Source organism: Petaurus breviceps, unplaced genomic scaffold (assembly GCF_028583685.1).
Source record: "Petaurus breviceps papuanus isolate PSGF00001 unplaced genomic scaffold, PetGlider_PUasm1.0 37, whole genome shotgun sequence".
Classification (NCBI taxonomy): Eukaryota; Metazoa; Chordata; class Mammalia; order Diprotodontia; family Petauridae; genus Petaurus; species Petaurus breviceps.
This window is the reverse complement of record NW_027186296.1, coordinates 106,024,823-106,049,753: the sequence shown is the minus strand read 5'-3', so window position 1 is coordinate 106,049,753 and position 24,931 is coordinate 106,024,823. Positions and strand designations below refer to the sequence as shown.

The following is a 24,931-nucleotide window of genomic DNA, read 5'->3' as shown; positions in this document are numbered from 1 at the left end:
CTCTCTCTCTCTCTCTCTCTCTCTCTCTCTCTCTCTCTCTCTCTCCAGATGTAAGGGCTGCCATCCATGGCTGGGCTGGTTAAGTTAGGCTTATGGTTTTCTCTAGTTGTTTGGTGTCTATTAAACCTCAAACATTTTATTTCTTAAAGCATCATTAGTCTAAAAGTATCATGCCCAACATGATGCTGGGCACTGTGGTTTCTATCTAGGGGGAGTTTCCCATCCAGTTGGGACTACAATGTACCCACCTTGGAAAAAAGCATATATGTAGTGAAATTTAGAACCATTCAAGTGCAGAAAATTAGAGAACACTATAGTATAATATAGCATCTCAATCTGCCAGCAAATCATGTGTTTTGGCTTGATCAGGGCCCAATGGTAGAAGATTTGGGTTAATTCAGAGAAAATATATTATTCATAAAGCTATGATATTTTACTCCAATTCTATCAAAAACTACTGTTCATCCAAATGTGATGAACTTCCTTATTCTTCTTCTACCAAAGTCTTCTTCGGATAGTACCAGAAGTTTCCCTCATACATAGTAGAAGTAGAAAACTATCCCAAGTTTGAGGTACTTTATAGATAAGCATTCTCTCAGTACTATAGCTAAGGAGTCCCCACTGGTGTGTTTAGTTTTACAAGGCCAAAGGATATACTAGTTCAAAGCAAATGACATTTAACCAAACAGCAGGCAAATTATAGGATGTGAAAAGACCTGTCCTTCTGTACATACTGTTCCTCTATTGATTACCACCAGTGGGGAGGGTACATATGGTGAGTGATCAGAGATGATGTGTGGAGGATACACACATAGAGAACATATTTGGGAAGAGAGACCTTTGGGACAAGTTGCTGAGGAGGTAGCCAGAGAGTAGATAAGACAATTCTAGGATCATAGCTCTAGAGTTATAAGAAACTTCAGGGACCATTTAATCTAATTATCTCATTTTATTTTATTTTTTGCTTTTTGGAGGGGGAGGAAGGGCATTTGGGGTTAAGTGACTTACCTAAGGTCACATGGCTAGTAAAAGTGTCTGAGGCTGGATTTGAACTCAGGTCCTCCTGACTCCAAGGCTGGTGCTCTATTCACTGCGCCACCTAGCCGTCCCTAATGAACTCATTTTATAGATACTAAGGCCCCCGGTAGGTTGATTGACTTGCCAAAGGTCATAGTGATAGTAAAATATCAGGGAACAGTATTTGAATTTAGATGCTCTTACTCCAAAGGCAATGTCCTTTCAATCCCATAAAGAAAAGGAAGAAAAAAGAATAAAATTTGTCTCAGTTGTGGAAAGGAAGAAAGTTCTTATCAAAGGAATAACTGGAAAAATTATTGAAGAAAAAATAACTGGATTAGATTATATAAAATAGCTTTTGCATAAAAAAGTAATGTGCCTAAAATACATTAGCAAAAATATTCATTATAAATAGCTGAAGAATCAGATCCATAAAACCTATAAGGACTCAGCGAAAATTTATGAGAGAGAATGACCATTCCCCAAGAGATAAATAGTAAAAGAATCTCAACAGGCATTTCTCAAACAAACACATACTGTTAATCATTTGAGAATCTTGGGTTAGGTAAGTGATGATTTAAAATATATTTGTGGTACCACCTTGCTCCTTTCAAAATGACAAAAATGATTAAAAATGATAAAATCCACTATTGGTAAGGCTTGGAAGGAAGCTAATATACTCTTTCAGAGTTAGGAGAGTTATCAATTGGTTAGAATCTATTTGGAAAGCAATCCAATGGCAATACACAATAAAAGTTACCAAAATGATTCCATCCTTTGATCAGCAATCACAGCAGCAGGACAACTTTCAACGGCAAAGAGTGTCTGAGATATAATAGGAGCTTAATATTTTTGTGAGTTAATTGATCCTAAGGTTATTTCTATTTTTATTAAATATTTTGTCAGAAGTTTAACATCAATACAAACAACTAGAATGGCTTAGAAATTATTTATATTTAAATTAATAAATTTCAACAGAAGTATTATAGCATTTTTTCAGGCACTCTTTCATTAATGCATTATTTTTCTGACACTGTAGTGTCTTATTTTTCTGGGCTGCTGATAATAATAATTAGCATTTACATAGCACTTTAAGGATTGCAAAGTATTTTACCAATATTATCACATTTTATACTCAGAATAACCCTGAGAAATAGGTACTATTATTATCTCCATTTTACAGATGAAGAAACTGAGGCAGATAGCAGTTAAGTGACTTATCAAGGGTTACACAACTATTAGGTATATGAGGCTGAATTCAAACTCAGGTGGTCCTCATTTTAGGTCCAGAACTCTATCCATTGCAATTTGTAGTTAGCTGCCTCTAGGCCACTGATTCAACCTTAGTGATGGATTCAGAGAATATTAGAGGTGGGAGAGACTTTATATTTTCTAGTTTAACTCACTGATTTTACAGTCAGTAAACAAACATTTTTAAAGCACCTACTATGTGCTGAACATTGTGCTAAGAGTTAGGGAGACAAAGAAATGTTAAAGACAGTTTCTGCCATTGAGGAGCTCACCCTCTAACAGGGGAGAGAACATGCAAACAATTATGTACTTAGAAGCTATTTAGGATATATTGGAAATAATCAACCGAAGGAAAGCATTAGCATTAAGGAGGATCAGGAAAGTTTTGCTTTTTGGAGAAGGTGGGATTTTAGCTGGGACTTGAAGGAAGCCAGGAGGTGGAGATGAGGAGGCAGAATGTTCCAGGCTTGGGGGACAGCCAGTGACTGAGAACCCCAGAGGGGAAGTGACCTGCCCAAGGTCATGGGGCAAATAAATGTCAGAACTTGGCATTTACCCCAACTCATCTGACTCAAGTCCATCGCTGTCTTTTCACTGTAGCCTACAAACTAACAGGCTTATGTTTGTTGTAGAGAAAGGCAAAGATGAAGAAAAAAAAGAATGACCTGAATTCTCTTCTACACACGGACAAACAACACTGTGTTTATGCTGCTGCTATTTGGAAATGGTGCGTTTGGTTGCTTTGAGAAACACTTCAAGTTGACCTAGCATATTCCTCCTTGTGACTAGAAGAGAGGCCCAGGGGGAGAGATTCAGCTCCTGGTAACTAAGGGAAGTTCTGATAACCTTTGGGACAATGCAGTTACCTCTTGAACTGAGTTCTGTGAGGGATGGGCTTCAGCTAGTAGTGAAATAAATACCACTTTGTTCCATGTGCAGAGACTCCCAGAGTTCTAGGGTCCTATTTCATTACCTGGGAAATCCCACGGGGAGGGTCTCTCTTATTCCCTCCTCTTAGTTCAGCTCCTCCTGCCTGACCTCCCCTTCCCCCCAAGATTCTATAACCTGAAATCTGATGCTGGGAGAGGAAGAGAAATGAAACCCAGGGGAGACTGAAATCTTGGGCCTGTGTCCAAGACCCTTTCATAGCTCACTGTCTTTTATGCAGAGAGGAAAGATGTGAATATTGTCCTGGATTCTGAGTGTGGAATTTTAGAATTATAATAATTACTTGTGGTTTCAGGGATTAAGCGAAAATGAGAGTGGGGCATCTGGAGTCCAGACCCCCCATCCTGGGGCCTTCAGAGTGCTGAGCTGGCAAGACCACATGTGCGGACCAGGGAGGGAGGAGTTCTGAGTCTTTCCATGGGGGCTTTTGATTGAGAATCAGGAAATGCTGACATCAGCATTGGAATTTGGCCTCCCTTGGGTGGAGTGTGCAGAGGATTATGAAGGCTTCACTGTGTCACTTTTCAGAACCTTAGTTCTCACTTTCCTATCCTCTATCACTTTTGGTGATTTAACAAAAATGTTTTGAAGTCCTTCCCCAGAACAGTCTTCCTTCTTTTTCTCCTCTTGTTTCCTTCCCAAATGTCTGCAGCTATCAAAGAAATCCAAACCATAGACTTCTGGCTCCCCGCTCATGGATAATGAAGAGGCAACTTCTTTAGGTCCTCCTGAATCTGGATTCCGTCTGACACCAGAAGCCACCCCACAGTATTCAGGCAGAGTCTCCACCTTTGTGTCCATTATGCTGCCTTTGTTTGATCCTAAAATTAAGGTTATGTTTTTAGGGTGCACCAGTGGTGAAGTTGGTACCCCATATGCTCAGGCCCCTAAAATTGGGCCCTTGGGGTTTGTCTCCCAAAAAAGTTGGTGATGACATCACCAAGGCAACTAGTGACTGGAAAGGGTGAAGGATCACAGTGAAACTTAGGTCCAGATTACGGTTGTTCCTCCTGTCTCAGTCTTGATCATCAAAGTTCTGAAAAAACTTCCTTGGGAAAGAAAGAGACAGAAAAATATTAAACACAGTGGAAACATCAGTTTGGATGCTATTTTCAATGTTGCTTGATAGATGAGGAACTAATCCCTGGAAAGAGACTTGTCTGGAACCATTGAAGAGATACTTGGAACAGGCCAGTCTGTGGGCAGCAACCTTAATGGCAGACATCTTCCTGATTTCCTTGATGACACAAATGGTGGTGCTGTGGGATGTCCAGCCAGTTAGAAGCTACAAGAGAAGACTGCTGCAATAAATTAACATTTGGCAACAGCAACAAAATCCACGCTGGTTCTGTGACATATTGGTCATGATAATGTCATGATACCACCATCCTTCCAGTCATTCAGACTTGAAACTGACGTGTCACCCTTGACTCCTTTACTCCCTCTCACTTTCCATACATAACTGCCAAATCTTAGCAATTCTGCCTTTGAAACGTTCCTTCTATACACCCCCATTTCCCGCCAGCTGCCCTGCTTTTTCACTTTTCCAGAGTATCAAAGGAACCTCATCACTGGGAAATCTCATCATCATAGACTAGATCAGTCTTGGTACTCAATCTCATCACTCTGCCCCTCTGATTGGTAGATGGAGCAATGGACTCCAAACTTATATTTAAGGAGGGAGGGCAGGAAAGCCATCTCCCCATTCCTTTCAGCTGCCCTGCTTTCTGGACTTCTTTGGATTTCACCATAATGCCCCCATGTAGGGTGCCTACCCCTTCCCCCATTTTTAGCTTCCTTTTATGTGTCAATTCCCCCTCATTAGATTATAAGCTTGAGGGCAAGGACTGTTTTTATATATTTAAAAATTTTTTTTAATTCTTTTTGGAGGGGGGAAGGCAAGGCAATTGGGGTTAAGTGACTTGCCCAAAGTCACACAGATAGTAAGTGTGTCAAGTGTCTGAGGCTGAATTTGAACTCAGGTACTCCTGAATCCAGGGATAGTACTCTATTCACTGCTCCACCTAGCTTCCCCAACTGTTTTAATTTTTAATATTTGTATCACAAGCTTTTAGCACAGTGCCTGAATTAATAAATGTTTATAACTGATGTCCCCTTCTCTCCTCTGACACCACCACCCTGGTGTAGGCACCCATCACAATAGCCTATTGGTTAGTTTCCTTGTCTTGAGTCTCTCCCCACTCAAATCCATCTTCTTCTCAGACGTCAAAATGACCTTTAAGTGCAATCGTGACTGTCACCCCTATTTCCCCCAGTGACTCCTTTTAACCTCCAGGGTTGAATAAAAAATCCTTTTTTAAAAAAGTCTTTTGTAACCTAGTCCTTTCCTGCCTTTCCAGTTTTCTTATACCTTGCCCTACCCTGCAAAATCCAGTGACCTTGGCTCCCTTGTTGTTCCTTGCTAAAGATCCTCCATTTCCAAATTCTGGGCATTTTCACTGGTATCCCCCAAGACGGAATGTTCTCCTTCCTCACCTCTACCTTCTGGTTTCCTTCGCTTATTTCAAATTTCAGCTTACATTCCACTTTCTGTAAGAAGCCTTTCCTGTTCCCCATTAAAGTTAGTACCTTTCTTCCTCTCTCTCTCTCTCTCTCTCTCTCTCTCTCTCTCTCTCTCTCTCTCTCTCTCCCTCTCCCTCTCCCTCTCCCTCTCCCTCCCCCTCCCCCCTCTCTCTCCCCAAAGCTATTTCTGTGATCTCATTAGTACAAAATGTCTTGCATTGACCCTATATTTACATTCACAGGTGGGTGAATAGACCTTTATAACTAGAACAAGTTTCTGCCAATGTGATGGAAATTGAGAGATCACCAACCTACTTGTACTATCTCCCCTTCTATCTGAAAGTCCCATCATAAGAGTCATTGATAGTTTTGATGCCAATGATGAACATTATCTCTGAAGGGGTCTAGTAGTAGCGTGGGAGGAGATGAAAGTGAGACCCATTAGCACTCTGGCTTGGATTAATCCTATTTGATAAACAAGTCATATAGTATGGGATGAGATACAAGACAGATGGTTTAGAAATAAGAGAGAATCTGACAAAAGAAGAAAATTTTGGATTGTACTGCAGGACAGGGCACTGGGGATGAGTGGTGCAATCTTAGCCTACTTTATAGATCTATCCTGGTTGGAGAATGGGCATGATGATATATACTCACATAAAAACTGTGCTTTAGGTCTAATAGTTCACTAAAGTTTTACTCTGATATGGCACTGTGGTGTTAAGGTGATGCTGGTTCTCAGAAGTTATTCCTGCCCCCCCCCCCCAACCTTCTCCTTCCCTTCCTAAGTTCAAGTTCTAGTCAACTTCATTATTCCAATCAACCTGGAAAGGCTTCAAGTTCAAGGCCACTTTCAGACTGTATGCCTGTCTACACAGCACCAGCCTAGCTAAACTTGGAGATGGGTCGCACCAGAGGTTTCATTGCTGAGTGATGCATTTTTTAGAATTATAGCAAGTCACAAGGACCAAATACTAAGATATAGATAGGCCACGGGTGTACCAGGAGTTGTAAGAGGGATTTGGCATCCATCAAGTATCAGAATATTTATATACATTTTCTTATCTTTGCAACAACCCTTTGAGGCTTGTATTTTTCTATAGATGAGGAAATTGAGGCTCAGAGAAGTTAAGTTAATCAACAAGCATTTATTAAACACTTAATATGTTTCAGGCACTTTCTTAGCTCTGGGATAGAAAGGATGGCAGTAACACTGTCCCTGCCCTCATGGTGCTTACATTCAAATGGGGGAGATAACACATCCATAGAAGGATGCCACGTATATGGAAGACCCGATCCTCTGACTCCTTCGGTGGACTCCTTGCCTCTTAGCATAGAAAGCATCCCATGACTTCCAATGGAAAGCATGAATGTGTAGCAAGACATATCAGATATATTTTTCTGGCCTAGATTTTATGTAGGTCATGTTACCTTAGAACTCACAGAGAAGCAGAGGAAGGCCTGGAGCTTGTGGTGACTTGGGGGTGTTCCAACCATACAAAGACTGCCCAGCTCCTGCTTGTGATGAATAGGATGGAGCGTGATTAAGGACAAGAAAAATATAAGTAATATAAGTAATATCTGACATTTACAGAGAGCTTTAAGGCTTAGTAGGGATGGCCATGCCCATTCTGTGGGAAGTACTGTGCTTAGCGGCTTACCTGTATTATCTTATGTGGTCCCTACAATGACCCTGTGAGGTAGGTGGCACACCACACAGAGAGCTAGGCCTGCAGTCAGGAAGACTCATCTTCCCAATTTCAATAACCATGGGACCCTGGGCAAGTCACTAAACCTCATTTGCCTAAGTTTCCTTGTCTATAAAATGAACTGAGAAAGGGCATGGCAAACCACTCCACTATCTTTGCCAAGAAAACCCCAAATAGGGGCATCAAGAGTTGACCAAAAGAACTGAACAACAAAATTTCCATTTTGCATATGAAGAGGTTAAGTGACTTGCTTAGGGTTATACAACTAGTAAGTGATGGGGGGAGGGGGCAGAATTTGAACTCATGTCCCACAGCAATAGATGGGGCACTGGGAGACCTGGGTTCGTCATCCTGTCCTCAGGCACTTGCTAGATGTGTGCCTCAGTATCCTCATCAGGGACATGAGGGATTTGGACTCAGTGGCTTCTAAGATTCCTTTCAGTCTTAAATCTACGATCCCATAGGCTAGTGTTCTTCCTGTTAACAATGTTGCCTCTCTGCTGATGATCATAATTATAATTATATTAATTATAACTTGCATTGATATAGTTCTTTGATTTTTGCAAAGCACTTTACTTGTATTATCTTATTCGATCCTCACAATAACACTGTGAAATAGGTACTGTTATCATTATTATCCCAATTTTACAGATGAAGGTTGAATGATGTGACTTCTCCAAGGTCATACTGCTATTAAGTGCCTGTGGTGAGATTCAAACCCAGTCTTCCTGACCTCAAGCCCTGCTTTATCCATGATAGCACTTTGCTAAATTTTTTAGGTGTAAGGAGTTGCTAGACTGTCTTGGGTGTCAAGAGTGATTACATTTTTCTGAGATATTTTCTCTTTTTTGGAGGGCAATTGGGGTTAAGTGACTTGCCCAAAGTCACATGACTAGTGTGTCAAGTGTCTGAGGCCAAATTAGAACTCAGGTCCTCCTGACTCCAGGGCTGGTGCTCCATTCACTGTGCCACCTAGCTGCCCCTTCTGAGATATTTTCAGTTAAACTTTTTTTTTATTCTTGTATTTCCTGTATCTTATGGAGAACATTGTTCTCTATCAAGGCCAATCTAATTTTCAAGGAGTCTGCTACTTAACTAATGTTTTATACTTCTTAAATGGTTTATTCTTCTTTCTACTCTTTCCTAAAGGGGAGAGGGAAAGAAGAAAAGGGAATGAGCATTTATATCATGCCTATTAGGTGCCTGGCTACAGAGTGCCTTCATAAATATTTTCTCACTTGATCTCACAACAACCCTGGAAGGAAGGTGCTATTATTATCCCCATTTTACAGTTGAGGAAACTGAGGTAAACAGAGGTTAAGTAAATTGCCCAGGGTCACACAGCTAGTAACTATCTGAGGTCATATTTGAATTTAGGTCTTTCTAATTTCAGGCCCAGCTCTCTGTCCACTGCACTACCAACCACCCCTAAAGGTATCACAACATATCTGAAGAGTTCTCATTTCTTTTCCAATTAATTCTTTCATGTAGAGTAGTAGTGGTGTCAAACTCAAATAGAAAGCAATTCCTGCAGATTGCATATTGACTTAGATATATACAAATTATCATTACCTATGCTGTATTATATTTTTATAACATTTCCAAATTTCTTATCTTATTTATTTTTGGTTTTTGTTTTTTTTTTTGCAAGGCAATTGGGGTTAAGTGACTTGCCCAGGGTCACACAAGTAGTAAGTGTCAAGTGTCTGAGGCCAGCAAATTAGTTATTTTTTAATTCAATTTTAATTGTAATCTCATTCAGGCTGCCTTTGCTTATGGCCTATGGACTATGAGTGACACCGCTGCTTTAGAACCATGAATTTTAGTAGAGCTTATATATATATATATGATTTTCTTTGTGGCCTCACTTGTAGGAATAAGTGACCTTCTGTCTTGATCATACCTGGTTCTATAATATTTCTTTATCATTAGTGTTATCTTACATTGGTCCATTTTCATAGCTTTACAGCCTGAATTGAGGCTTTGTGTTGGGTCTGGGCTCTGTACCCTTCTGGAAGTCAGTTATAGGTGAGGAGCAGTTATTAAGCACTTATATGTACAAGACCCTGTGCTGAGTGCTCAGAATACGAAGAAAAGAAAAACATAGTCCCTGCCTTCAAAAATCTTACATTTTGTTGGGGGAAATGGGAGGTAAAGGCGAGAAGGAAGAGAATTTCAGATGTGGGGAATAACCAGTGAACATACATGGAGGTGGGAGGTCAAGCGTTCTTTGAGAGGAATGACAGGAACAGTGTTACTGGATCACAGAGTAAGTGAAGGGGAGCGAAACATACAAAGACCAGAAATATAGGAAATATCCAGAGAATAAAGGGCTTTCAAAGACAAAGAAGGCTGCATTTTTCTGGCCGGTCCCCGTCCCCAGCACACGTGTGAGGACATGGGCTGAAAAGGTGCACTTAACATAGTTTTTCCTTGGATTTCTCCATCATATCTTCATCTGCTGCTGTTGTTAAAGAAAACCCTTGTTGGAGAAGTTATAAGTGAACTGGACAGTTGTGTTTCCAATGCTTTGCCATCTAGAGGAATACTCCCAATCCCTTCATTTTACAAATGAGAAATCTGAAGTTCTGAGAGGTTAAATAGTATGAATTTTGTTGTTGTTGTTGTTGTTGAGTCTTTTCAAACTCTCCATAAGCCCATTTGGGGTTTTCTTGGCAATGATATTGGAGTGATTTAACATTTTCTTCTCCAGCTCATTTTACAGATGAGGCACTGAGGCAAACAGGGTTAAGGGACTTGCCCAGGATCACAGAGCTACTAAGTGTCTGAGACCAGATTTGAACTCTGGGTTTTCCTGATTCCATGATTGCTGCTTGCAACCCCTAGCTGTCCATAGTACAACTTAAGTGACACAAAAAGTGAATGAGAGAACTAGGTCTAGGACCTCAGTCATCCAGTACATATTGGACTCCCTTGTCTCAGTAGCTCAGCTAAGTTCAGGGACATTAAGCTCACAGAATATAAGCCTTTCCTCTTCCTTCCACATACACAGACTCCAGTCCACTTTGCCCCAGAAAATACCCATACCAACCATCAGAGAAGTGTTTTCTTTCATATTCCATTTAGTATTTATATTTAATGCTATACCATAAGGTTATGAGGATAGCTTTTAGCACCTTTGGAACCGTGGGTGACAGTTTTATCTTGATTCACCCAGATCCCTATAGGCTCACCCAATCACTTCTTCCATTAGCTATGACAGAGCACTGGTTTGGGAATCAGAGTAACTGGGTTTAAGCCTAGTTCTGCCACTCTTGGTGCAACAGGAAAACAAAAACAACAGCCACCATCACCAACAACAATAAGCACTACCACCATCCGACAAGAACAGCAGCAACACTGCTCATGGTTTTACGTTTACTCTACTGTGGGCTACCCGTGTGACTTCGAGTGAATTCATTAACCCCTCTGGACCTGCTGCCTCATTTGCAAAAGGAGGTGATTGGATGAAATGATTCAGCTTTAAATCTATGATCCTGGATAGTCCAGTCATCATCTGTGACCTCCTTACTCTTAGAGCCTCCTTTCCTTATCAAAATAAAGTGAATGTTCTAGAAGACTTAGAAAATCCCTTTCAACTCTAAAAATCTATGATCCTAGAATCCATACCAGCTATGTTTCACTGCATCTTGAGAAATGAATGTTAGCTTAATGTGACCTTGGACAAATCTGTCAGAGACAGAAATGTCTGTTCCAGTCCATCTTCATGAAGGTCACATTAATGGCAAGTTACTGTTTTGGTCCTGTCCATTTCAGCAAGGATTAGACAGACAAGGTCTAAATCTGAAGTTGCTGGAGCCAGCAGCCCCATGATCACGAGGTAGTCTCTGGGTACTGTCACTCAGGGGGAAAGCCAAGCTGCAGAACCCTCTGCCAGTTTGGCAGGCAGCCAAAGTATGTACTGTGAATAAGTATGCCTTGCAAACTAGCCCCTTAAAAGGAAACATGGCTTTCCTTAGTGGCAGGAAAATGATTTTTTTTTCTCCCATTGCTGATTTTTTCTGGGATGAAACTTCCAAGGGCTCCTACAAGTAGAAGGTTCTCTATTTTATTGCTGACCAGTCCCCTGACTACTCAAGTAATTAAGGGGGTTTTCCCTCTTTAATTAGGTTCTGGCCTATTTGTCTTTTCCCATACCCTTCTTCCACTACTTTTCATCTATGTCAGAATATTCAATTAATTCATTTCAACAAGTCTTCATTAAGTCTTTGCTAGTGTGCCAAACATTGCATACTCATACGGAGAACAAAATATATTTTACCACACAGATGAACTGATTCAATTCAATTTAACAAGCATTTAATAAACACCTCTGGTGGTTTGTAAATCACTTGGAACAAGCGATGATTGTGATATGGTTTTATTTTGTGACAGCAGAGGTTATGTGTCTGTATTTCTGCTGACACTATACTTCTGATTCAGAGCATTTGATCTTAAACAGATGACATTGTATTAAACTGAATTACTTACATTTAGCTAGTTCTGCCAGTTGAGTTTTGGATTTTGTGCCATACACACACTTCATTGTTCTCTTTTGTGTTTTTAATTCCATGGTTTTAAAGGAAAGCTATTATTACTCCAAGAAAATATACTACAGTTGTAGCTCTTAAAGAGCACCCTTCAATGCCAGTTAGAGATATTGCAGTGACTATTGGAATAGGGAAGTCAGGTATTTCAATTATTATTCAAACCCATGATGAAACTGGATCAATCATGCTAAAGCACCACAGAAAGTGCAACTATAAAAAAGAAAAAAACTTACCTAGAACTGATAAACTTTTGTTGTAAAACAAACCAACTAATTCTTAGAAAATAAGAAACACTCTCCAGAGGGAATTGGAAGCTGTAAGAATTGTTATTGGTTCCTTTACACTGTGGCATAGGTTTCTTAAAGTTAGTAAAATAGCAAAAGACAAGTTTTTTTTTTTTAATCTGCTAACTATTGCTATAGAGAAAGAAAAGCTTGCTCTAGGCAAGACAATATAAAGACTGGAGAACTGATGACTATATAAAGGTAATTTTTACTGATAAAACTCACTTTTTCACTTAAGGCTATACTAAAACAATTGTGGGAAAAAGTTCAGGTGAATCTATTAGTTCTGGGCATTTTCATCAGACTAAAGGATCTAACCAAATAACCATATAATTTACATTACTTCCATTGAGCCTGGAAGTATTGCCCCCATTAAATAAATGATGAACTCCAATAAATATATTGTTTTACCAGAAACATAAATGCTTTAGAATTATAGAAATTCCCAAATGGGTATGGAGTATTTCAACATATCCTTGAACTGTGTGACCTGTCATGGAAACTTAAGAAATTTTTCCATCAGATGAAGCTAACCATGATTTAATGGCTCGGGAACTGGACTGATCTGAATGCCATTGAAAATCTATGGGCTATTATCGAGGTTAGAGATGGACAAATGGGCTACTCATCAAAGGTATGCTTAATATTCAATATGATAAGTATGGTGTCATAATGAATTAAAGAATAAAGAAGCTGGACTAGATGGCCTGTGAGGCTAAACATCTGGAATACTATGATGTTGTCAATATTATGAATATGTCAAAGTCTTGTGAATTTTATGTCAATTGTGTAAAAGAAATTGCTATAACAAAAGGATATATTAAAGGTGTTTAAAATGTAAAAAAAAAAGATTGTAGGCTTTATATCACAAGTGTAGCAAGTAATTCTTAGCTCACTGTTGCAGAACAAGGCTGGCTCTATCTCTCCTGCTCAGGGTTCTAGGGGTACCCTAGAGGAGTTGGGATAATTCTCAAATTCTATAAGTTCAAGACCTAATTCCATTATGTTCTACCCACTATTAGCCACCAATACTTAGTGTTGTTTCTGTTCTATTGAATTACAGACAGGAAGGGACTGGAAGCAGAGTTCAATTAGGAACTATTGCAATAGTATACCTGAGGTGTATGTATCGAGGGGATTAATTAGGAAAGTGACAGTGTGAGTGTGAGAAGTGCACTGATAGAACACTGCTATGAAAGTAGATCTGTCAAGAGTTGGCAACCAATTGGATATGGGTGGGGAGGAAGGGAGGAAGGAAGGAAAGAAGGGAAGAAGAAAGGAAGGAAGGAAGGAAGGAAGGAAGGAAGGAGAGACAGGAAAAGAAAGGAGGAAGGAAGGAAAAGATGAAAAAAGGAAGAAGGAAAGAAAGGAGAGAAGAAAAGGAAGAAGGAAGGACAGAAAAAGGGAAGGGAGGGAGGAAGGAGGGAAGGAAAGGAGAAAGGAAGAAGAATGGGAAGAAATAATAGAAGGGAAGGATGGAAGAAAGAAAAAGGAAGGAGAAGAGAAAGAAGGGAAGGAAATAAAGAAGGAAGAAGAAAGGAAGGAAAGGAGGAAGGGAGGAGAGAAGGAAGGGAGAAGGGAAGGAAAGAAAGAAGGTAACATTTGTTAAGTACCTACTGTGTGCTAGGTACTGTGCTAAGTGCTTTGCAAATATCTAATTTGATCATCACAACAACTCTGAGAGGTAAGTTTTATTATTATTATTGTACCCATTTTACAGATGATGAAACTGAAGCAGAGAGATTGTGATTTGCTGAGATCACAACTGCTTATAAGTCTCTGAGGCACTATGCTAGTCATTGAGAGTGCTACAAATATAGAGAGAATTCCTGCCCGTGTGGAATTTGCAGTAAAATAGGTAAGAAAATACATTTAGACAAATAATTAAAACATGCAATCGAACACTGTAAGTATATGCAAGAGCTATGAACAGAGTGACATTCAAGGAAAGAGAATTTCCAACTGAGGGATCAGGGAGAGCTTTCCAGAAGAGGTGGCATTTGAGTTGAGTTTGGGTAGGATTTGAGGGATGGTTAGAGATAGTCAACGAACCTAAATGCCACCACTGGGCTGTTGCAGCTGTTGGCATATGAAAGCACTGGGCACTGCCATGATATTTTACACAAAACTGGGGCAATTGCAACATTTCCAAGGCTACTATTTATTTACAACACAACACATAATTCAGTGCTGTCCTACAAATGCCATATACAGCAGAATCTATGGAAATATACTTTTCTACATAATGTAGAATTTTAATTTCTGATCAAAGTGATTTTGTTCCTTTAAAAGTTAAGACATAACTTTAACTCCCTTTTAATTTTTACCATAGCTCTAATCAGATCTTGACTTTCTCAAGGTATAAAGCAACAGCAACAAAAGTCAAGGTGGAGAATAGTATTTCATAGGCATTTAGTCACCCTTAATTTTAAGTTCAAGGGGGAAAACCTGACTCAGATATCGGCAATTTATTAGTTCAATAGTTTTCTTACTTTTAATTTGATTAATCTCTACTTTGATTTTCAGAATTTCTAATTTGGTATTTAATTGGAGGTTGTTAATTTGTTCATTCTCTAGCTTTTTTAGTTGCATGCCCAATTCTCAGTGGAAATCTGTAAGATTCTAAGTTGCAGAGAAGTTGCTACTTGCTATCAATCAGTAAAGGGAGTTTCCTTACCAGGAATTCCCTCTGCAAATTAAAGTACAAGTCCACACCCTATCCCTACAGAATGGCAGAATATTAGACCTAGAAAGGATCTTAGATCTCTATATTAATGGACAAGCAAACACTGATTGCCTGTTTTGTGTTAGGCACTTGTGCTAAGCGCTAGGTTCTAGGTGCTAGGAATACAAATCTTAAACAAAAACTTTAGCCCCAAGAACTAGGTAGTCATAGAAGGTTTCATGAAAGAGATGATCTTGATGGGTGGCAGAATTTAGACAGATAGAGAAGAGCCAGAATTCAATGAAATTCAATGGAATGAGCATTAAGTGTCTATTACATGCCAGGTATAGTAGTGTAAGGCATTCCAAGTGAAAGTCACAGCATGAGCAAAGACATGGAGGCTGGAATAGATATAACTTTTTTTTTAAATCAGCAAAGAAATTGATCTGGCTATAATAGAGGGTTTATACAAGGAATAAATAGGCTAGATTTAGGGAGTTATGTAAATAGGTCTAGATAGTGGAGAGTTTCAAATGCTAGTTGGAGGCTAAAGTCAAGGCAATATTGAAGATTTCTGAGCAGGGAAGGGACACAATGAAAGTGATATTTTAGGAAGATTGTTACATTAACTTGTGCAGGACAGATTAAAGTAGGGAAAGATCAGAGCCCACTTAGAAAGAAAAACTTAGAAAGTTAGTGTGAGAATGAGGGCAAAATATCATTACACAAAGTAAGAATAAGAGCTGACAGGGTGATGTGGTGAAAAGAAGACTGGATTAGAGACAGTGTGGTGGCTCAGTGGATAGAGTACTGAGTCTGAAGTCATAGAGGCCTGAGTTCTAATCCAGTCTCAACATATTTACTAGTTGTGTGACCCTAGGCAAGTCACTTAACCCTGTTTCCCTCAGTTTCCTCATCTATAAAGTAGGGATAATAATAGCAACTACTTCTCAAGGTTGTGAGGATCAAAAGAGTTGATCATTGTAAAATGCTTAACAGTGCTCGCCACATAGTAAGTGCTATATAAATGTTAGTTATTATCATAAAGAAGTCAAAGGTCCTGGACTCTGGCTCTATTGTGATGTAGTTGAATGACCTTGATTATGTCACAGCTTCTCTTGGCCTCAGTTTCCCCAACTGTAAAATGAAGAGGTTGGACTAAGTGAGGCTTTCCCAACAGTTATGTTTTGGTCCCATAGATTGTTTACTTGATCTTATGATCTTCCTCACTTTAGCTCTGGAGGGATTGCCATCAGGAAGGGGATCGTTTCCATCATACTGTTTTCATCATATTGTTCAGTTCTAGAAGAATATAAGTTTGCTGAGGGAAGAGGAGTGTGGTTTGGTGGAAAGAGGGTGGGTCCTGGAGACAGGAGACCTGGGTTCTATTCTTTCTTTGGTCTTTATGTTCCTGGCACCTAATGTGGCATGGACATTTAAAAATGATTGTTGAATGGATAGGTACATTATTCCACTGTGCATGGGAATTTCCATAAGAAATGGGATTGTGTCTGTGACCCCACAACTCCTGACCATCATAAGATGTTGGAGAAAATCCAAAGGACTTCTCAGGATTAAATGAGATAATATTTCTAAAGTGCTTAACATAGTTCCTGGTACTATAGTAGGTGCTTAATAAATGTACATTCCTTTCTTTCCTTCTCAGGAAAAAATTTGAAAGTTGGAGGGCAAATACTGTTGTCTTAGATGATGTTCAGCACTTGAATCATAAACTTTTAGGACTGTGATGGGCCTTAGAGATCATCTTGTTCAATACCCTCATTTTACAGATATACAAACTGATGTCCAAAAAGAAGAGTGGCTTACAGAATAAGCTCACAGAATAAGCTAATGGCAGAGATTGGACTAGAATTCAGATCTGCTTCTCAATACCAGCCTTTTTCCACCATATCACACTCCCCTTCCAGCTGAAAGCTTCAATAGTACTTGTGTGCCCCAATTTTTGTTCTTTGATCAAGGTGTAATGTTTGTAAATCTTTCTTAGGGACTAAGTGACACCTCTATGTACTGTCAGTCATATTTGACCACTAAAGACCAACTCTGGTATCCCATCATGGTGTGTGGCTGACCTTGGGTCATTGAAGGCTATAAGAGTTGAAAAGGGGCTCTGGAAGGTTCTACCATGTTAGAAAGGTTTCAAGTATGGTCCTGATGATGGATTTCTGTATCTGAACTGAGAACCATTTTAGTTAAGCGTGAAGAGCCTCATCACTAGAAGGCTGACCACAGGAGAATGCTGGTAAATATTTAACAACTAGCTTTCCAAGAAAGAAATGTACACATGACACACTTTTAAGTTTAATCTGCATTTAAAATTTTTCTCCATCACTTTCTTAAGCCTAGACTATCAACAAAACAATAAATCAAGCCCAGATTTATGTTGTTTGCCACACATCTCTGAGGTACAAATGCTCACAATAAAAATTTAATAATCTGCTCTAATAATCTAACCAGTATGAGCTGGCTCCAGTGTACCACTGGTTGGTCACCATATTATGAATCTTCTTTGTCTATGCAGCTCATGGAGACAGGCTACCAAGATGTGGAAAAGTTGGGATCTTTGACTCTTCAGGGAGTGCCCAAGCTGACGAAACCAGAAATGTATGAAGTATGAAAAAAAGACACGTTGTTAGCACGTTTCGATTACTATGTTGTATGCTCATAGTTTCTGCAATATAAAGCTGTCAGCATTTTTGTTCATGCATCTAAAATGAAAACCAAGCAATGTGACATATGGCCAGAGGTCTGGCTTTGGACCCAGGAGGACCTGGGTTCTACTCTTACCTATGACACATGGGAGTTATGTGAACAGGGGCAAATCATTCAATCTCTCAGTAATCCTAGGCAACTCTCTAGAACTATAAATTAAAGATGAGATACTGATCTGCATTGGAGGAGAAAGCTTCCATACCAGGAGTCCCTCACACCAATTAAACCATGGGTTTGGACCTCCCAAAGAAGTCCAAGATCAATTCTAGAAGTAAGGGGTGGTCTAGCAGAAAGAGCCTGGAAGGGAGCTCTTGGTTCCACTGAGAGGTGTCATTTTTTCCTTCTGACTCTTAGCTCTCTCACCTGCAAAATGAGGAAATTGAATTTGAAGATCTTTATCTCAAATGTCCCTTCCTGCTCTGTGTGTACATCTACTAAAGCTTGCTTCGGCTGACTGGCTTCTCCCCATGCACAGACACAGCCAGCCTTTCCCCCAAGTGCATTCCATACTTAGTTAAAGCAATTAATGAAATCAGGGCCCTGCTCAGTGGCTCTCAAACTTGCCCTCGAATTAAACATGTTTTCTCTCTTTCCGGTATTCTAGTCCAACAGCCCCAGGGATGCCTTCAGCCCCATGGGGTATTTTTAGAAGATGAGCTATACAGTCACTGACCTATTAGACAAATGGTATGTGACAGGGCAATGCATTATGTACCAAAATGTGGTGCCCAGAACTTGCAGACCCAGAGGCTTGGGAATTGTCTTCCATTTTTGAAGACGGCATAAATTTTACATGGCGCTGAGTAGCCATTGGCAGGTGATGAGAGCCATGTAAAATTCATGGAATTTTCAAAAACAGAAGGCAAACCGCAAACTACTCCTTCCCCCAATTCTGAGTATGGCATTTTAGGAAGCTGAAGAGCATCCAGAGGAGGTTGCCAATGATGGTAAAGGGTCTTGAATTCATGTCTTGTGAAGATCAGTAAAAAGCAACTAAGGAGGATGCATTAAGCTTGGAGAAAAGAAGAATGGGGGTGAGGAAGTGTGCAAGCTGTCTTTAAGGATTGACAGGCAGGCAAATGGAAGAAGGATTAGGTTTGTTCTGTTTGACCCTAGAGGATAGACCTAGGAATAATGGGAGGAAATTGCAAAGAGACCAGTTTAAGCTCTGTGCCAGGAAAGACTTTCTAAGTGGCCTAGAGTGGGATGGGCTGCCTTGGGAGCAGGGAGGGTAGTGAGTTCCTCTTTCACTGGAGGTCTTCAAGAAAAGTCTGGTTGACCACTCGTCAAGTATATGATTTTCAGGAATAGATTGGACAAGAAGTCCAATTAGAGGCCACTGAAGTATTTTCCAAGTTGGAAATTATGTGTTGGAAAGAATGAAAGGAAAGAGAGATAAAAACCATCCTTGGAATTAAACTGTTCTGAAGAGGTGAAAGGCAGAGTACATGTCTTATAAGGCAAAATAGAAGATAGTAGCTAAAATAAAATGTGTCTTGGGGAGGAGTTGAGATAATTCTCTAGTCTTCCGGCTTGGCATGGGTGATGTGTTTCCCCCTAAACCCTCACCTCCCTTGTACAGGTCCCTCCTTCAACCTTGATTTTTCTTCACCAACTCCTTGGATGATTTTGTCTCTTTGGATTAGCCAATCATGCACTATAGCAAAAATCAGCAACATGGTTGGGAGAGTCATAGCATGTCTGGGCTGGAATGGAACTTTAAGATCAGTTAGTCCATCCTCCTTATTTTACCCATGAGAAGACTGAGGCCCAGAGAGGGGACGGAGGTTGGTCAGAGTCAACAAGCTAGTCAGTGGCAAAGCCAGGACTAGATGCTGGGAGCCCTGACTTCCAGACCAGTAGTCTTCCCATTACTGATGAATGACTGGTTTAGGCTTAGAGATGAACGACTGATCAACAAATGTAGACGAAAATACACTCAGGGCCTTCTGTGGACAGACCAATGACCTTAAGCAGCAACTATCAGCTTCAGTGGGGACAATATAGCTATGGGACTGAGAAGGGGTCAGTCTAAGGGATATTTCTCCTTAGCATTGGGCTCCCCAGGGTGCCATTGGGGGAGGTAGGGTTTAGGGGGAAGGGGAGAGGCGTTCTCAGAAGTTCATTTCCCCAAAGCTCTCAACTCCCCTGGGTTTCCTAAACTGAGAGTCAGGAGCCCAGCTTCTAATTCTATCCCTACCACTAAGTAGTATGTAACTTTGGGTGAGGCGTCTCTCTGTAGCACTTGTCCTTGCTTGCTGCCTCCACCTGAGAGCCCCAGGACCTAGCCAAGGAGTGATGACTTACCACAGATTGTAATCAGACCAAATGGAATGCTTTCACCATCCATATCTACCTGTCACTCCATCATAATGCTTTGTAACTTCTAGCTTACCATTGGTTCCGACCATGAGAGAAGGCTAAAGTTGTAACAAAAACACTAGATTTGGACTCAGAATATCTGGGCTTGAGTCCCAGTTCTTCTGCTTAATGACTGTATGAAGAAGCCATCTCATTTCATTATCTACAAAATTAATATAGCAGTGCTGGGGAGAATTACCTCATAGGGCTATCAAGAAGGTATAGAGCCAGAGGACACCTCTGGGGTCATCTAGTCCATCCCTTCCCCTATCAATCAGTCAACAATTGTTAAGTACCTATTGTATGCACTGTCTAAGCTGCAGGGATACAGAAAGAGACCTGACTTCAAGGAGCTTACAATCTAATCGTGAGAGTCACCATGCAAACAAATGTCTACAATGCAAGTTATATACAGGATAAATAGGAAATAAAAGAGAGAAAGCAAGGAAATGGAGGCCTGGTTTCAGTTTGCAGGAAAGGAAACTGAGGCCCAATGCTTGCCTAGGGTAGTAAGTGGCAGGGCCAGGTTTGTCACCCAAGTTTTCTAACTCCAGATTCTAGACATTTTTTCATTTGGCCATGATGCCATAAATGGATGTAAAAGTACTTTATAAATAATAAATCTCTGTCCATGTGAAAGATGACACTGAAAATCCACTAAATTAACTGTTTAGGATTTAACTGGATGTCTAGATTCAGAACATATGAAAATCTTTTGCGAATCAGAAAAAGAATTAGGAGGGGCAGAGGCATAGAATGATAAGTTCAAGGTGAAAATTGTCAGTGGCTTATGATCAGATAACTTCAGTTTGTCAGACAGTGGAAAAAACAGAAAATCAACAAAGTTGAATTAAAAATTAACGTGGGTCTGTTTGGACAACTGCAATCTTTGAATCGATCAGTACCAAGAGTAAGTAGGAGGTAGCCGTGCCACTAACCTGATTTGAGAAACTCTGTTGGCCCCGCTCTCCAGATGCTGCCCAGATAAACAATCAGAACAGAGAGAAATCGGTCAGGAACAGGGGTAAAGGGGTTGGTGGGCTCTTACTCAGAAAAACGTTTGCATATCTCAGGGTCTGGGAAATAATGTTTATGCTCAAACTGGTGTTTGTGGGAGGTGGCCAGGAGGAAATAGGGCAAGGGGTAGATAACTAGAAAGAGAATAGCTAGATAGGGATAGATAGATAGATAGATAGCGAAAGCCAAGGTCAAGTTTTGGGAACAACTTTCATTCTACCCCCCTGCTCTGAGACAGGCCAAATTGTTACAGGAAACAGTTTCCCTACTTCTCTCCTTTTCCTCCTTCTTTCCTCTCTTCACTCTCCCCTCCGCCTCCAATTCTACCAAGCCCAGTATAATGGGCTGATGATACAAATGACTAGTCAAAGAGGAGAGGATCATTGTTGGGACATACTGGGTTGTGGAGGTTGTGAGGATTTTCCTCACTTCCTTCTTTGGAGTGAAAATATAAAGTGTGTGGGTATGACAAGTATACATTCATTACTGTTATATTTATTCTTGTGTGTGTTTCTTATATACACAACATGGCAGAGATAGCACCAGAATAGATGACTCGGTCTCAGACTGAGAGATATGAGGGAACTTAGAGGCCATCTATTCCCCAACTTCCCACTTTACAGATAGGAAAACTGATGGAGATGGTTTGTTAACACAGGTCATAACGGTAGAAAGCTCCAGAAACAGAGTTGAAGGTTCTCCAACTTTAGGTTAGAGGACTCAAGGTTTTCTAGCTCCAAATCCCACTGCTGTTTTACGTTCCACCGTGGAGACCACAGTCCCTTCTCTGACTTGATAAATGTGAAAATGTTTAGAATCAGTCATAGAGGGAGGTGCAGCAAAAAGAAGGGGCAGTGGATAGAGTGCCAGGCCTGGAATCAGGAAGACTCATCTTTGTGGGTTTAAATCTGGCCTCTGTTGCTGTGTGATCCTGGGCAAGTCACTTAACTTTGCCTCAATTTCCTCATCTATAAAGTGAGATGGCGAAGGAATTGGCAAACCACTCTAGTATCTCTGCCAATAAAATCCCAAATGGGGCCACGAAGAGTTGGAAATGACTGAAAATGACTGATCCACACAGTAGAAAGAGCACTGAGTTTGATTCTTGGAAACTGGAATTAGAATCTTGACTCTGATAGCTACTACCTATGCAGCCTTGGGCAAATCACTTCTCTGTTTCCTCATCTGTCCAGTAAAGAAGTTAGCCTAGATGGGTGTCTATTATATTCTTCATCTCAAGCAACTCTCCAAAGGGTTGGATGTAAGCTTGTCCTCCCTTTATTTCATGTATCTTTCAACCAAATCTATGTCTCTAACTGAGGCTTCCTCAGAGGACAAGGCTAATAGAAACCAAAGAATAAGTCACAAAAAATTAACTTAGATTTCTACAGTGCTATAGGATTATAATCATGTTTTTCTTTACAACAACCCTGTGAAGTAGCAAGTACATACATTAAAATCCCCATTTTTTCAGAAAAGGAAATTGAATTTTTATAAGTGACTACGTGGAAAGCTATTTCTTCAGTGTAATAATAGCTGTAGGTATCTTCTGCCTGAGACCTTCACTCTGGCTCATTTGGGCCCCTGGAGGCACCCAACCACAGTCGAAATGTCAAACATCAAGTTCCCTTCATGGTTACATTCAATACGTGGAGAACAGCCTGCCAACACAAATGTTTCCACTACCAGCAGAATTGAAGGCCTTTTTCAAAGCCCGCTGAAGCTTTACAAATGTTTACTGTTAAAATGTGGAAGAAAGGCAAGATTATAATTTAACTAAATACTTCAAGAATATAAAAGGGTTCTAATAATCCTTGACTTTTCTACACTGCTTTACAGTTTCCAAGGAGTTTTCACATAAATAATCTTACTTTGTCTTCACAGTTGCTCTGAGAGAGTGAATTGATGCCTATTTTACAGATGAGGGAACTGAGGTCCCGAGTCCAATCAATCAATAAGGAAATATTTCAAGAGGTTCTTCTATCTTCCAGACTGGTCCATGCTTGTAGGGATTTTATTTTTTAGTGGGTCATACATGTACATATATAAAAACACATAAAGAATAAATTCAAGATAGTTTAGGAAGGGAGAGCACTAGCAGATGGAAGGATAAGGAAAGGCTTCTTGAAGAAGGTGGCATTTGAGTTGAACCTAGAAAGTGAGTAACGTGTTTTCTGAGGTGGGAGTAAGGTATTGGATAAAGAGGAGAAAGGAGTACATTTCAGGAATGGAGGACAGTCAACACAAAGATGGTGGAGATCAATATTAGAGTGTTGTGTTTGAGGAGAAGGGAGATGTGTGAAGGGAAGTGATACATAAAGAGGCTAGGAAGAGGCCAAGGAAAAGATGTGAAGGATTGTAATAGTCAAACGAGGCAGCTGGTGGTGCCATCGGATACAGCTCTGGACCTAGTGTCAGGAAGACCTGAGTTCAAATAAGGCCTCAGACACTTACTAGCTGTGTGACCTTGAGCAAGTCACTTAACCTCTATTTACCTCAGTTTCCTCAACTGTAAAGTGGGAATAATGATAGTGCCTACTTCACAGGGTTGTCATGAGGCTGAAATGGGCTAATGTTTGTAAAAAGGCATAACACAGTCCCCTCCTCTCCCTCCCTTTCCTTCCATTTTCTTCTCCCCACAAATGGAGAAGTTTCCATTTTATGCTAGGGGCTATAGGAAGCCACTGGAGTTCCCTGAGCAGGGGAGTAACATAGGTCTACACTTGGGTGCTTGTATGGAGGATGGATTTGAATGGAGAGACAGCTGAGGCAGGGAATTCAACTGCATTGTGATAGTTCAAGCAAAAGGTGATGGAGGGTTAAGTTAAAGTGGTGGCTTTGTGAAGATAGAAAGGTCAAGATTTAGCAACTAACTATATATGTGGGATGTGGGGGAGTGAGGAATGAAGGATAATGCTGAGGTGCTGCCCTGGGAGACTGGGGGGATGCTAGCACCCCAGACAGACACAGGGAAGTTCGAGAGAGGTGCCAGCTTCAGGGGATAGGTAATGAGCTTTCTACTGGACATGATGAATTTGAGGCGATTCTAGCAATCTACATTTTGGAATGTCTAATAGGAGATGTGGCACTGGAGCTCGGGAGAGACACTAGGATTGGCTGTCTAGATCTGAGAATCATTAGCCTAGAGATGATAATTAAACCCTTTTTTAAAAGGGAGAGTTTTGAGAGAGAAGAGAAGAGGGTTTAGGACACAAGCTTGGAGTACATTCAAAATGATGGGGCATAATACGGATGTCAAAGGAGACTGAGAGGGACAATCAAAGGAGGAGAAACCAAAAAGGAGAACCAAAGACCCAGAGAGGAGAGAGCAACCTAGAGGAGAGAGCTGGCAAAGTGTCTAATGCTGCAGGGTGATCCAGAGGAATGACAGCTGATTAAAGACCCTCAGATTTGACAAGTGATCATCGAAAACATTGGAGAGAGTTGAGCTGATAGTGAGTTGAGTTGAGTACTCAGTTGAGTAATGAGATCGGAGACCAGATTGTCAGGGGTTGAGAAGTGAGAGGGGAAAGGAAGTCGAGGCAAGTGCAGACAGCTTTTTTTTTTTTTTAGGAATTTGGTTGAGAAAGGGAAGAGGGACAGGAGACAATGAGCCTAAGCTCCTTGAGAGTCCGGACTGCCTTTTGCCTTCCTTTGCATCCCCCCACTTTGCCCGGCACAGAATAGATACTGAATGAATGCTTGACATTGATAATAGCTTGATGAGATGTTAAAGTCTAGGGAGACTTTTTTTAAGGATGAAGGACATGGATATGTTTTAATATATCAAAGAAGGAACTTACAGATAGGGAGAGATTAACAGAGAAAGAGAGGGGGGAGGGAAAGAGAGAGGGAGAGAGAGAGAGAGAGAGAGAC

At 40.5% G+C, this 24,931-nt stretch overlaps 1 long non-coding RNA gene across 1 annotated transcript in view; it reads right to left on the bottom strand.

Annotated features, from left to right (window-relative positions):
• LOC138169608 (uncharacterized) overlaps positions 1–24,931 on the bottom strand; it is a 48,486-nt gene that overhangs the window by 4,498 nt on the left and 19,057 nt on the right. The window contains exon 2 of the long non-coding RNA XR_011170400.1: positions 3,500–4,265. This is a non-coding gene — a long non-coding RNA (uncharacterized lncRNA). The remainder of the gene's footprint in view (positions 1–3,499; positions 4,266–24,931) is intronic.